This window comes from Taeniopygia guttata, chromosome 6, assembly GCF_048771995.1.
Source record: "Taeniopygia guttata chromosome 6, bTaeGut7.mat, whole genome shotgun sequence".
NCBI lineage: Eukaryota > Metazoa > Chordata > Aves > Passeriformes > Estrildidae > Taeniopygia > Taeniopygia guttata.
The window spans coordinates 7,267,205-7,280,934 of NC_133031.1; the positions used below are offsets into that span (position 1 = coordinate 7,267,205).

General features: G+C 38.4%; 1 protein-coding gene across 1 annotated transcript in view; it reads right to left on the reverse strand.

The window, feature by feature from the left end:
* Nucleotides 1-13,730, reverse strand: part of REEP3 (receptor accessory protein 3) — a 37,244-nt gene that overhangs the window by 21,245 nt on the left and 2,269 nt on the right. The gene's annotated exons all lie outside the window — the stretch shown is intronic.

The following is a 13,730-nucleotide window of genomic DNA, read 5'->3' on the forward strand; positions in this document are numbered from 1 at the left end:
CCTATCAGCAGTTAATCACATTCATTTACTTTCATCAGATTACCAGAATCTTATTTCCAAAATAATTTTAAGACAACACTGACTTACAAAATTTCATCTCGTTTTGCTAGAACTCTGCAACAGCGACATTTAGAAATCGAGGAAAAAGCAGGAATTAATTGAATTGAATTTTGTCCTTGTGGAAAACTCTGTTCTGTAACACACCGGGTCTAATATCTCTCACCTTCTCTTGTTCTGGCTGAAATTATAATTGTATTAGAGATAAGAAAAGCCTTTGCTCATCCTTTAACCCATAAAACAGACTTTATAAGGGTAGAAATTATTTGTTCAAAGAGAAGATACAGAAGAGGTTCCTGAACACCATAACCACCACCAACTGTCTGACATGTGTAATAACTCCACCAGTTACTGGTCATCTATGCACCTCTCCCTAATTCTAAAACTAGCACTCCAAAGTTATTTAAATAACTATTAGTAGCCTCCTCATGTGTCTTGCAATGAAGCATATGAAAGAGAAACAGCTTCAGTATTTCACTTTACAGATTTTTCAGCTACACTTTTCCACTCACTTTACTGTCAGGTAGCATTACTTCTATAAGGAAAAGAAAACAATGTATTTTTAAATTTAAACAGCAATTTATCCTCTGAACATATCACTCTCGAACTGCTATAAACTTGAACAGGGACAAAATAGAATTTTAAGAACACTTCTTCAGAAACAACTGATCTTAAGCAGAAAACTTACTACAGCAACAGTAAGACAATCATAAAATGAAAGATGACATCAAGTTAAATAAGAACACTAGCATAAGACAAATACAACAAAGCTACCTAGCTTTTCCCATCTAGAAAAATCTGTTACTCAATACTAATCAAATCAGGAGTTTAAAAATACCTATTTTAGTAGCCACTTTTTATTTTAAAGAATAGTTCTAGAAATCACTTTAAAACTACAGAGCACAGTGGTTAACATCACAATATATCATTATCATATTATTCCATAATATTATTTTATTATATATACACCAATATATAATAATTTAATAGTGTTTTCAATACTGCTGTAAAATGGAAGTGCTAGAAAAACTTGTTTGTTCACTAGAAGTGGGTAGACAGGATTGAAAGAAAACACCAGCACCTTTAGTCAGTAATAATAGGAACAGTACTGTCAAGTTTTTATCTCCTTACAGCCAGAGCTGACACTGAAAGCGTGGCATGATGCTGCTGCCAACTCTGGCACCACCATCTTCTTCATGCAGGCAATTTACAGGCCAAAAGGCAACTTGTCCACAGTGAGTGCAGCTGGAGGCCAGCAAACTCACTTTTACCTTCCATCTCTGCATGATGGATCAGTATACCGGCAGAGAGATCACTGCAGCTGACTGAGGCACAAACAGCTAGAGGAGGAACAGCAGGGAGCCTGGGCACACAGATGGCCACAAAAGCCCCACATGTTCTAGTCCTTTTCCTCTTTGGATCCACACCTCCAAAAAGCTCAAAGCTGTCAGCAACACCCACTGCTACACATTAGAAGCACATCCATCCTCTGATATTTCTACAGAAACTGTACAACTACTTTAAGGATGTCCCAAATTATTCTATGGCTTTTCAAATTTAAAAGCTTGAGTGTTATTTTTCAAAGCGTGGTTTGTATTTCACACTGAGTAGCAGAACACTGCAGGAATGTAGCAGAAAAAACAAAGGCAGTTTCCACAGATGGAAACAGATTTCAGCTGCGTGTGATGTCATTTACTTTATATTATTAGTAGATACATGGATAATCCTGCTTACCAATGTAATTTCACTGCCAGTTGTAAGCCCAGCCATTTCAGGTTTTTAGCTGGACTCAGTAGCTACCATAGCATTCCATTTTTGGTACAGCCATCTCCTCTACAGTCATTTTGCTCATATAAAGAGAAATGTTTCTCAAATATATTAGGAGATTAAAATAAAAATACAAAGAAAAAATATCAAAGAGCTTTTAAATCTGAATAAAACAATGAATTTGCATATCCATATAGCTGTATTTTTAATAAACTCAACCGACTGCATTATTATCACATAATCTATGGTCTTACAGTTTTAATAGCTTCAAAGTGAATAATTGTTTGAAAGGCTCATTTCTGAAGCAAAGCAACCAAGTTTGCATCTGACTGATAACTGAAATATATCAGTCATCTGTACACGTGTTGCTCTGGCACTGAACATATTTAACCAGGATAGTAAACAAGTCTAAATCCACAGCTTAAAAACATATTAAAATTAAAGGAACTAAGACACAAATAAAAGCCACTCAAAAGTAGTACTTGCATCCAGATTCCTCAAACCCTAAGCCGTGGCATTAACATTAACAACAATGGATTTAAGGGTTCAGTCTGTTCACATTGCCAAGTATTGCCCAAAGCATGGAATTGGCACTTTATTCTTTCATTCCTCCAAAATGCAAAAAGGGAACAGTCTGTTCCTTACCTAACAGTTAAAGCAATCCAGGAAACTCTTTTAGTATGAGATGTTTTGGAGACAGCACCATTCACTAAACTCCCTTTCCCTAAAATTTTTGTAGTAGAGATGACACCCATTTGTCCACTCACATAAAGGCTGAGGATCTGCACAGGCTGATACAGAGCCAGACACTGTGTGCATCTGCAGTAGGAATATGTACCTGCACCCTTGAGTGGCAGGCTGGAGAATAAAAGAATCCTCCATGCCACTCCAAAACCATGGACCTGAATATAAAGGCCTGATAAACTGCCTTGCTTTGCTGACCATGCCCAGTTCCCCTTCTCAATATTAAGTGTATCCCAGTTACAATAGGAACGTCTTCCATCCCATCATAAACATACACAAGTTTTTTCTAAGAGCTGCTCAGACAACATCAGAATACCATCAGTAATGTAGGTGACACTGTACTATGTATGCAGAAACCAGGTCTGATGGTGATAAAACAATTTTACTTCTAGATTAACTATAATTACTATTCCACATATGGTTAGCAAGTTTAGCCTAAGCAAGATTTCATTTGAAAGGAAATTTGCTAATGAAAACTAAACAGCAGAATAAAAATCTAAAGAACAATGCTTGAATATTTGGCTGGCTGTTCTTGGCTGTAAAAAAGGCAAATGGAGCCATACACCTCACCAATGGGACTTCAGTCAGCACACACTGGAAAAGCAGAAGCATTTTTGCTTCGACTGTATACTGCCCATATACTTCCAAGCCACTTTCATCAAAGATCAGCAGTTTGGACTTTGCTCTCCTTTTCTTTGGCTACCAAGTGATGAGGCTACAGTTATGGACAAAGTTTTGCCTGCCATGAACCTCTGTGGCATTCTCAAGCTTGAAATAAGGCACAAGAGTATATGGAAGAATCCTGTTCAGGAGGAAAAGCCAAAAACCCTGCACATGTTGGGTTGACCCAGGCTGGACACCAGGTGCCCACCAAAGCCATTTTGTCACTCCCCATCTCAGCTGGGCAGGGGAGAGAAAATACAACAGAAAGCTCAAAAGCTGTGGGGAGAGATAAGGACAGAGATCACTCACCAGTTACTCCCGTGAAGCAATTGCTAATCTATTGTTAACAATCAATCTGGTGTTGCTAAATCTGTTACAAATCGAACCTTGACACACAAACTCAATTCACTGCCAAAAAAGCCAGACTCTCAAATCATGCCTCACCCCTCCCCCTGAGTGTTCGAGCTAGGTAGTGATTTCTAGACTATGCCAGCTACCAGCTATAGTTCACATGTCCAGATAAACAAAAGCTTGCCCTGGCATTTTCGTCCTGAATGTTTTTGAAAAGCACTACACTAAACAAAGTCATTCTGTCTAGCACCTGACAGAATTTAGTTCCATTTTGTTATTCAGATACACAATACTAACCACACAATCTACAGTAAAACACTACATATTCAAGTAACTACAAAAACTACCCTTTGACCAAAATGCTAGTCTGCTACAGGGACATGGGAGCATGAGGATCAGCTCCTGAACCCCTCAAGAAATTGTATCCTACTTTTTCTTCTGACCCCCTCACCTTAGGCAAGGAGCAAGAAAATCATGTAAATCCTATTAAAAGGATGTGTCTGCCAACAGTAGCAAACTTTAAATTTAGCAACTCCTTTAGTTACAAAAATGCAGGAATGCAATCAGAAACAGTTCTGTTAAAATCCTCTCAGCATTCCTATGACCAGAATACAAAAGCTAGAGAAAAAAATGTCTTAACAGTTAAAGAATATACCCAGAAGCACTGATAGAGCTGAATAAAGCACATTCTTGAACAGAGCAAGGCAGCTGTTAACTTTCCAACTTAGAAAGCTGAAATTCTCCAAAGCAGCTGCCAGATTCTTCCAAAGCACAGCATAACCAATAGTAAGGCAATTACTCAAGCAGTCAGAAACCACCTTAGAATTTTAATAGGAAAAGCGACATCCCTACTGATTCCTCAGAAACGTGGGAGTTTTCTATGCCAGGAACTTTTATTTAATGGTATAACAATTGCAATCAGTCTGATAGGACACAATTAAGCCTTCCTTCCAATGCAGACCTCTAGGCTCCATTACAAGTACTCTATCTACTCGTGTTTACGGACTAATGATTGATCTACTCCAAATTAGGGAACCTTTCCTCAGATAACTCTTCAAGTTGTCTCAACATGGAGATATCCCTGTCTGAACCTTGAAAGAAGTCTAAAAAGAGGACAACAACAAAAAAAAATTAGAAAAAATTCTCTTCCCTAAGGGATGTTCTGCACTGGAATGTGTGTGCAAGTGCTGATGTACTTATGGGCTCCAAGCCCTCTCGCAGGGGCCCGTGGCAGTCTGGAACAAGGGACAGCTAAAAAACAACTCCTGAAGCAAAATCCAGGCTACCCTCTCTAATGAGTCAGCCTGTAAACTCTTTTACATGGTCAAGTTGCACCAGTGTTTTAACATAGTTCTTCCCAGTCACCCTTCTCACGAGTTGACAGGTCATTACTGGTACACAAAACCTGCAAATCAACTCACCTCCTGTTCACATATAGATCCTGTACAGTGCAGCAGTACTTGGGGAGAAGCTATTTACATATCATTCTAACTCAAAGAATCTGAACCTGTGCCTGGAGATAGTGCCCAAAACTTGTGTCCACAATAAGCAATTTTTCTTGTGCTGCTGGATAGCCTAGGCATATTTTAACAGAAGGGCATAAGTCTGGAGATACCATCACTATGTCATAAAAAACCCACAAAAACCCCCAAACAGATAACAAATCCTGTTCAAAACACAGTCAAAAGGCCCAACAAACCCAGTTTTACAGAAAATTCCAAAAAGGTAATCCTGGAAGGCAAATAGAAATTGTTATAAAACCCTTAGTCACTTCTCTGCATGACCACTATTCACCTCTGCTTTTATGATACATGTTTGACTCCTGCTGTAATAGCGTCCTGCCCATGCCAGCATTCCTCCCTGTTTACAGCCTCGCAGGGTTCACCACGGGCAGGGCACTCAGCTGAGCCCGCACCTTCCGAGCACTCACACCGAGGAACAGCAACCAGACCATCTGCAGCACTTCCTCGAGATAAAGAGCAAACATCCAACGCCTTCAAACACAGAACAACCCTTGTAAGAGAAATAACATCTCCCATCTAGCTCTTACCTCAAACTCAACAGCAGAATTTCATCCCTGCTGGACAAGTATAAATTTTCAAGGCTGCTCACACTTACTTAAGTCTTAAGTAAGTTATTTTCCTTCAAATAGATGAAATAATCTCTGATTTCTCTGTTGCTAAGACTACTTACCCCTGGAAGCAAAGTATTTGTGGCCCCATGTCAGCCAGCTGTGGCACCAGGCAGGAGCACAACTGAACACTGAGAAATAGCCAACAATTAGGAACAATTGCAGGTACTTCTCAGACAGCTCTTAAGACAGCCTGGCACATGAATTTGATCAAAGAAAAAGACGTGTCCTTGTACTGAACTGTGCTTTTCTTCTAATGATCAGCAAGGACTGACAGCTGGATTAAGGATGTCAGAAGAAACAAATTGACTAATTTGCTATTTTTCATTTTTAAAAAAACAAACTAAGCCTAGTTTTCAGGAGATAATTTCTATTTTCATTTAGTATATGCATGAATAAACTTTTTTCCATAAAGCAGGTGAACAAGATGCAATTAAGACTACTTTTTTTTTTTAAGTTTAAAGATGAAAGCTGATGCCTACATGCATGTTCAAAGACACTGTCACATTAAGGTTTACATAATAAAGGTAACTGACAGATGACAGAGAAACACACTTAGGAGCTTCCTTGCTTTGGAAAAAGTTCTTTGCACTTACTGCTCTTGGAGGTATTACAACCTACACATGCAGTTTTCATGAGCAACATGATCTTCTCCATTTAAGATGCTTCTGAGAGCTCCTAAAATACATGGGTAATTTAATGCAGATGATGTGCTGAACAAGATTAACAGGAACATTACAGATCTAGAATGAGGTTTCATTTTGTTTTGAGGTTTAAAGTAACACATACACTTGGTAGTTTCTTGGCTTCCATAAATTTAATTTTAAAAACTACCAGCCAGCTCTCTTATTTATACTACTTAGTTTTGTGCCTAGTGTCTTCAAAATTATGTTGGAAGCTTCTACAAATTTTTAGGTCTTTATTTCTGTGTAAGAACATGACATCCTTCATATCAAGGAGAAGAATCCAGAAGACACCTTAAAACGCCTTCCATTGCAATCTATATGGAATATTGGAAAATTGTTCATTGCAGTAACTTCAGTAACTTGTGTCAAGTCAGCAGTCACTTCTTCTCAGAGGTCTCTCTGCTCTGTGCCACAGCAAATTTTGATTGATGTTTGGAGAACCAAAGCTAGCATAAAGAAAACAAAGCAAAGACTTATCTTGGTACTGCCACTTCCTGCACAGTTTTAAACATGTTTAACAGTCTTAAAGCTTCAGCTCTTGGAAGCCTCAGAGGTCTCAGTCCTGGTGAAATGACCAGGTAACAATCAGATTTGCATAGAGATAATATTTTATCCAGCACAAAATTGGAACAGAAGCAGTAATGCAGTACAGCTGAAGAGCAGCAATATTAAGTGACAGAAGTTCTGCAGGTGACAAAAAACTAAAAGAAACTTTGCCAAAAATACATGAACACCACGTCCCTAGAATAAAAGTCAAAAAAGCTGAGAATACATTCTCATTACAGAACTGTACTTAATGTTTAAAGCAGCCTCACTTATTTAATATATGCAAGTCCCAAGACAAGATAGCTCAGTGTTTTAAGTGGCAGTAGTCTCTTTCACTGCTATGGGGAAAACCAAAAAATATTGGACTGCCTGAAATGATCCAAGGCCAGCTTTTTATTTATTAAAGTTAATTTGGGCATATTTACCCCGAGTTATATTACCTTCATCAAGCTATAGAAGTCACAATGGGAAGCCCATGTATAATCACACACTACAGACGTAAGTCTCAACTGCAGGAGATGGGGACAAATTCTTTGCAATAAAGTGATTAAGCATATTTCCTCTATTGTCTCAGCAGCTGCCTAAGGAACTGTAGGTTTAGGAATCCAGTACTTTAATATTATTTTCAATACTAGAGGAAACCCGGTTTTGAGTCTCTCAAGACTCTGAAGTCATGCCCATTCTCAACTATTTTTCAAATCTAAAGCTCTATTCAGCTTTGACAAGTGGCTTCAAAGCTAGCTACTCCACTGGAGTTCCTCTTCCAGGCTCTTCAACTTATGGCCTAGGCTCATTCCCTCTAGTTCAAATGCCATAGTCAAAAAATGGATTTCCACTTGGATTCTTACCTTTTCAACTTTGGTTTTTACTCTACATCAAGTCTGCTAGAGACTTGAACTAATTTCACAAGTTAAAATCCACAGTCATTGTTTGCTGCTCTGAGAGTATCTTCTCTATTTTTGGAAAGATTAATCAACATCAAAATAACTGGCTACAGGGAACCAGCATTTAAAATAGGAGTGGTCCCAAATAAAAATTACTTCTGCTTATTCCAAGGGAAACCACATTTTATTTTTGAGGTGTCTGTTAGTGTAAGGCAACCACACTGCATGTAACCACCCCATTCATATGGGTTGTATTTTTTAAAAAAATGTCCACACTGCTGTAGGTCACACTTGTGTGGAATAATGACCTGTCTGGTGGCTCCAGGGAGAAAAGTGAAGTTCATAACCCAAAGGCTCAGAAAGGTCCTACTTAATCATTACACATTCTTGAACCCAAGGGTGTCATCAGTGACCAGCCTCAATGTCCTGCCTCTCCCAAAAAATGCTACAAAAATACCACAATCTGAGCAAAGTGGTAAGTGGAACCATATAACACCAACTCTTGAAGTAAAAGTAAGCATGTCTTATCTCTACCCCAGACAGCTGGTGGCTTTATTTTTAAACATCCCAAGTTACAGACATTTTAATCTTTTGTCAAAAGGTCCTTGATTTTCAAGTAATTCTGTTAATCTTCTAACCCAGAAATGTACTTCTGAAGCCTCTTAGAGCATTCAAAGAACAAACCTTTCCATTGTACACAGGAAAAGGTTTTTACAAACTTTGTATTTGGCAGATGCTGTTGGGGCAGCATCTGGACTTGTCATTGCCAAGTAATGTGTTTCCTCAATTATACCTGGTACGTCGAGAACCCTGAAGATTCTGTTAGACACCAAGTTAAGGCTGACAAGCAGAATCTCTACCAGCCTTATTCATCCAGTCCTATCAATGACAAAAATGCAATGCTAAAAGATATCTTCATTTCCTCCTTTTGAATCCAAATAATTTATGGTGGTTTTTTTTTTTAAGACTGGTGCATTAATTAGTTTGAGGGTTAGGTTTTGCTCTCAAAAACAAATTAAAGCACACTATGCTGATTAACAAAAAAAAATTCTGAGAGAAGAATTCTGTTAACACAATTATGTCTCACTGGTTATATGTAAATGGACTAAGAAACCAAAAGATACAAAAGAAATTGTGTGCCTTTTCAGAAATGTTATTTTCCAAATGCAAAAGTATGATGATTTGCCCAGTTCACATTATCCTCTTTGTACAAATGTAAATTTCATTTTGTCTAAACCATTCAAGGGTAACTTTTAGACAAGAAAAACTAGCCCTCAAAGTTCTATAAGTAGAATAGTAAAACCAACACTGCTTACATTGCAACTACAGCAAATTAATGACTGCCAAAGCAGTCACATAAAATCTATTTTACGTTTCTGTGGCTACATTGTCTTCCAAGTGAACTATAAACTATTTTCAGCTGATCACTACTGAAAATATTGAATAGGTCAGCTTCCAAAACATTTTAACACTAAATACACTACAACTGAGTAATCCTAGACATGCCTTGAGACGTCTATAAAGGCAATGACGCATTCTAGAACAAAACTTGATCTGGGGGAAAAGGAAAAGATTAGCAGACAGAAATGAATAATGACAGCACAAAGCCAAATTTTCAGGTTTTTATATTAGTTTAAGGTAATGTTACTGTACTGTAAAAACTCATCAGGATATCTTTAAGCTAGTGATCATCTTCCTGACTCTCCTTTCCACAGTTTTGATCAATGAGTTACAAAACAGTGTGGGAGGAGGAAATAACAAAACCAGACAGTGGTAGGAAGGCACAAGCACAAACTGTTTTCTGATTTTCCCGTTTGAGCACTGGAAGTTCCAACAGCTTTAACACAAAAAAGTACAGCATTATGTCAGGCTTCTCAGATCAGGAAAAACTCTGCTTGGGAAATCCTTGTACTTAAAGCCAGATTGCAGGCTTTTGAAATAAACTGCACCTAGTTTTCAACATCAAACACAAGTTCCAACTCTGTCTTCAGGACGCATGACTAATGTTCCAAAGATGATAAACACAGGGCAAATATTCATCTAGTTAAACCCACCTCCATGCTTGCAGACTGCTAGGAAACACAAGAGAAATAGAAGGAACGCCCTATTATTTTGTCAGTGATAAACTGAGCAGCAAAGCAACAGAGATGGCTGACAAGAAGCTCAGTGCAGAGATAGCCTCTCTGGGTGGGGTGTTTTAGTTCCCTTATATCCAAAACTATCTTGTCAGATTGGTTGTTCTGTGCCACCGAGGACAGCCGTGTTTGAAGTCATACTGGTCAGCAAAAAACTTGCAATCACCTTTCCTGCCTAGACTATACACACCTCATCTCATTTGTCCTGGAGTAAATTGTTATGATCTAGTCTGGCAGGTCTTGACAACAGAGGGATTGTACTGTTAGCAGATATAATATTTGCTTCTATATAAACCTAGTATTTTCACAAATTTCAAAATTTTGGAATTGCAAAAGCAGAGTAAAAAGGACCAAAAAGCTCAGAGAAAGCTCCTGTGCACATGGAACACTGGAACAGACATGTTTTTACACACATTTTGAAGATGATTTCTATCAAATATTAAAATTATTGAGCCAAAGCAACTTTTTTTTTAAAAAATCAGAATTTGGCTCAGGATCTTCCTCAGCCTTACAGAAGCATATAGGGAGTTGCCTCTATGTACAAACCCAGGAAAGACTAGCCATTCTGTTCAGCTGCAGAAGTGCTCAATAGCCTGCAACGTGCTTGCTCAAAGCAGACATCAGTTTGTGGAACACTGCAAGAGTGGGGGTTGTTTGTTTTAATTAGAAACATCCTTTTGTGCCAGATCATGCAGTTCTTGGTATTTCTTTATCTATAACGCACAAGGCACACATGTGGGGTTCAGCACATTTTGTAACACAGTACATGCCAAGACCATTAAGTAAGAATGTCAGACTCCACAGGACACCTCTAGACGTGCTCCATCTGTTTTGAACAAGCTTCAGTCCAGCTGCCTGCCACAGGCCGGGCACACTGACCACACATGCTCTGCACTCACACCATCCCATAAACATGGCAGAGAAAAGAGCAGCTAGGCTGCAGAGCAAATGTTGGTTTCAGGCAAAGGTGTGCCAGACAAGCAGTAGGGACACTTCTTTCTTAAAAGTTGTCAGAGATAGTTATTTTGCACCGCACTAACTCAAGAGGTGTTACAAGTCATATACAAGTGAGCAGAAACTTCTCATTGTATATATTAGGATTACCTCACTGAGAAGTTGAACTATTGGAGAGAAGAGTTCTGATTATTTCATTGCTTAATTATGTAAATGATTTTAAACTTTCACACAGTCAGGACAATACACTTAATCCCTAGAGTTACATATGCTTACAGATTTCAACCCATGAAACTGAAAACCCTTTAAAAAATCTGACACCTTGTTTGATTAGAACAGCTGCACTGTTATTACTGGAACTAGATTCATAAGAAGAAAGAATAAGCAGCAATGTGAAAGCAAAGAATGTAGTTTCAGAGCACGTTTTAACCATACCCTAAAGCCTAAAATAATGCTGGTTTTGTCCTGCAACCTTTCATTCTCAGCACAGCACTTACCTAGCAACTACCCAACAGCAGTGTGAGCTGCTGCAGTTCATTGCAACTAACAAAAGATTAACTTCTATCAATGCTAATTTTCATTCGAGTTGACAAAACAATCAGACTCACACAGGGGTCACAGAGTTTGGATCCTGTGGAATGTGAATGAGGAGAGGATGAAGTACAGGATAGCCCCTCCCAGCAAAAGGACAGTGAGATCTATTTAGCATGAAATGCCAAGGATAACTGATACACAGTCACTGATTCATTCCAGTTCTGTGATGAGACAGACATTGCAGCACATCTCATTCACACCATGACAGCAACTCCTTTTTCCCCACAGGTGCAGCAGCAATTTATAGGCCTTTAAACCGAAGAATACTGTCAGAAATTCAACATGCAACAGCAGTCAACATCCTTCATACTTCAGCTGCAACCATTGTGCTGGAGAGCAGCCTACAAACAGTCAAAAACTCTCCCACAAATGGCTCTTCTGCCTTGCAGATCAGGCTATTAAGCTGTAGCTATTGCTCCCACACACATGGTGTTATTGTTACTTGATTCCATCCAATCAGCTGTGATTGCTTCAATACAAGTTTGACACCACGTTTATTAGCAAACAAGAGGGTAAATATTTTTATAGTTTATGATTTTAATTTTAAAAATTGTATTCCAAGAACAAGACACAATCTAGGTTTACAGTCAAGCATACACATTTACATAAAATATGACTTACATGCTAAGCCAGGTATTCCTGACAACAACTCAATCAACACAGAAGCTATGGTTTCAGCTACCCATTCTCAGATATGTAGTAATTCTAGGGGCAGCTGGACATCTGGAAATGTCAAACAACAACAGAAGCATTAAAAGTAGAGTAAGACCATGCCTTGGAAATGACCATTAAAGAAACAGCTCCAATCTGTAAAGCAGCAAAAGCTGAGAGAGACTAATACTGCTACCTAGCTTCAGGTCACCTCCTATGTCCCCCAGACATGGGCTTTGTCCAGCTTAAAGTATTTAGTTATAATCTAATATCAGACTCAAGGAATATTTGCAAGGCTCTAAAACTGGGGTAGGGAAGACAGACATTATAATATTATAATATACAAGCAAACAGAAAGCTAACTATAGTACCCAAGACAAATACATCCTTCTGTGGAGCACTGCAACTTTCCCTTCCAATGTTCATGGATGCTGACCTACCTAACTGGAAACAAACCATGTACTTAAACATGAAGGGAGAGAGTGTGCTGCAAAGCAACACAGATGGGGGAACTTTCATTTTTAAGTGAGGAGGGAAAAAAGTTAACAGATTACAGCAGGCAGTCTGCTTCAACAGATTGCAAGAACAAAATGGCCATCTACTTTGTATTTAGGATGCTTTCACATCTCTGCTTGGCACAAGAGGATGGTCTGATCTCATCCATACCAGGCTGTGACTGACAAGTATTCAGTGTGTTTACTATTAAATACTGTCTCAGCAACTGATGTGTACACAATCACTCAGACCTTACAAATGAGGAGAATGAGCAATCCAAGTGGATGAAAAGTCAGGCACAAGCTCTATTTGAAATTAACAAGATGGACAGTCACAAATTTTAAAAATTATTTCCACCATTAAAGACTAAGAACAAGATGTGCCACTCTGAAAAGTTTTCTGAGACTCTGAATGAAATAATTTATCATTTTGTTGGTTTTGTTGTGTGGAAAAAAAAAAGGAAAAACCCTGCAGTAAACATTCCAAAAATTGTTGCAACAGCCAGTGTGTTTTTGAAATAATAATAAGCTATACTTACTACAACAGCACCCAACTGACAGAGAATCAGAAAATGAAAGATGCTTTACTTGTGCATTTCAAGTCTTTCGCTTCTTGACATAAAGATATACAATTAGTACAAGGTATTTCACAAATTTAAATATTTAAGAATAATAGCATTCATAGAGCAAAGGGAAAAATTTCATTAAAACAAAGTTCTGCTGAAGATTATTATGTGGAACAGTGAATTTGAACCACTCCCTGTTTCCTGTGCATGACTCCTCAAGACAATTCACATGCAATTAAGAATTCAAATTGTCTACTAGCTCCATTCCCTAGTTCCTTAAAGCGTTAACCAAAGTATTTTAGTGGTGTTAATGAATTCCAAATTGCAAAGTCTCAAATTGAAACAGAATGCAGTTTGCTTGGGACACACGTGTCAGGACAAGTCCACCATGTCAGAAGTCAGCAGAGGGCACTGCGACACACCTACAAATTAATATTTTGTTGTTGTTTTGGCCCTGAAACATAGGAGGTCAGTCAAGAGTGGAGAACTCTGCCACAGCCAGAAAAG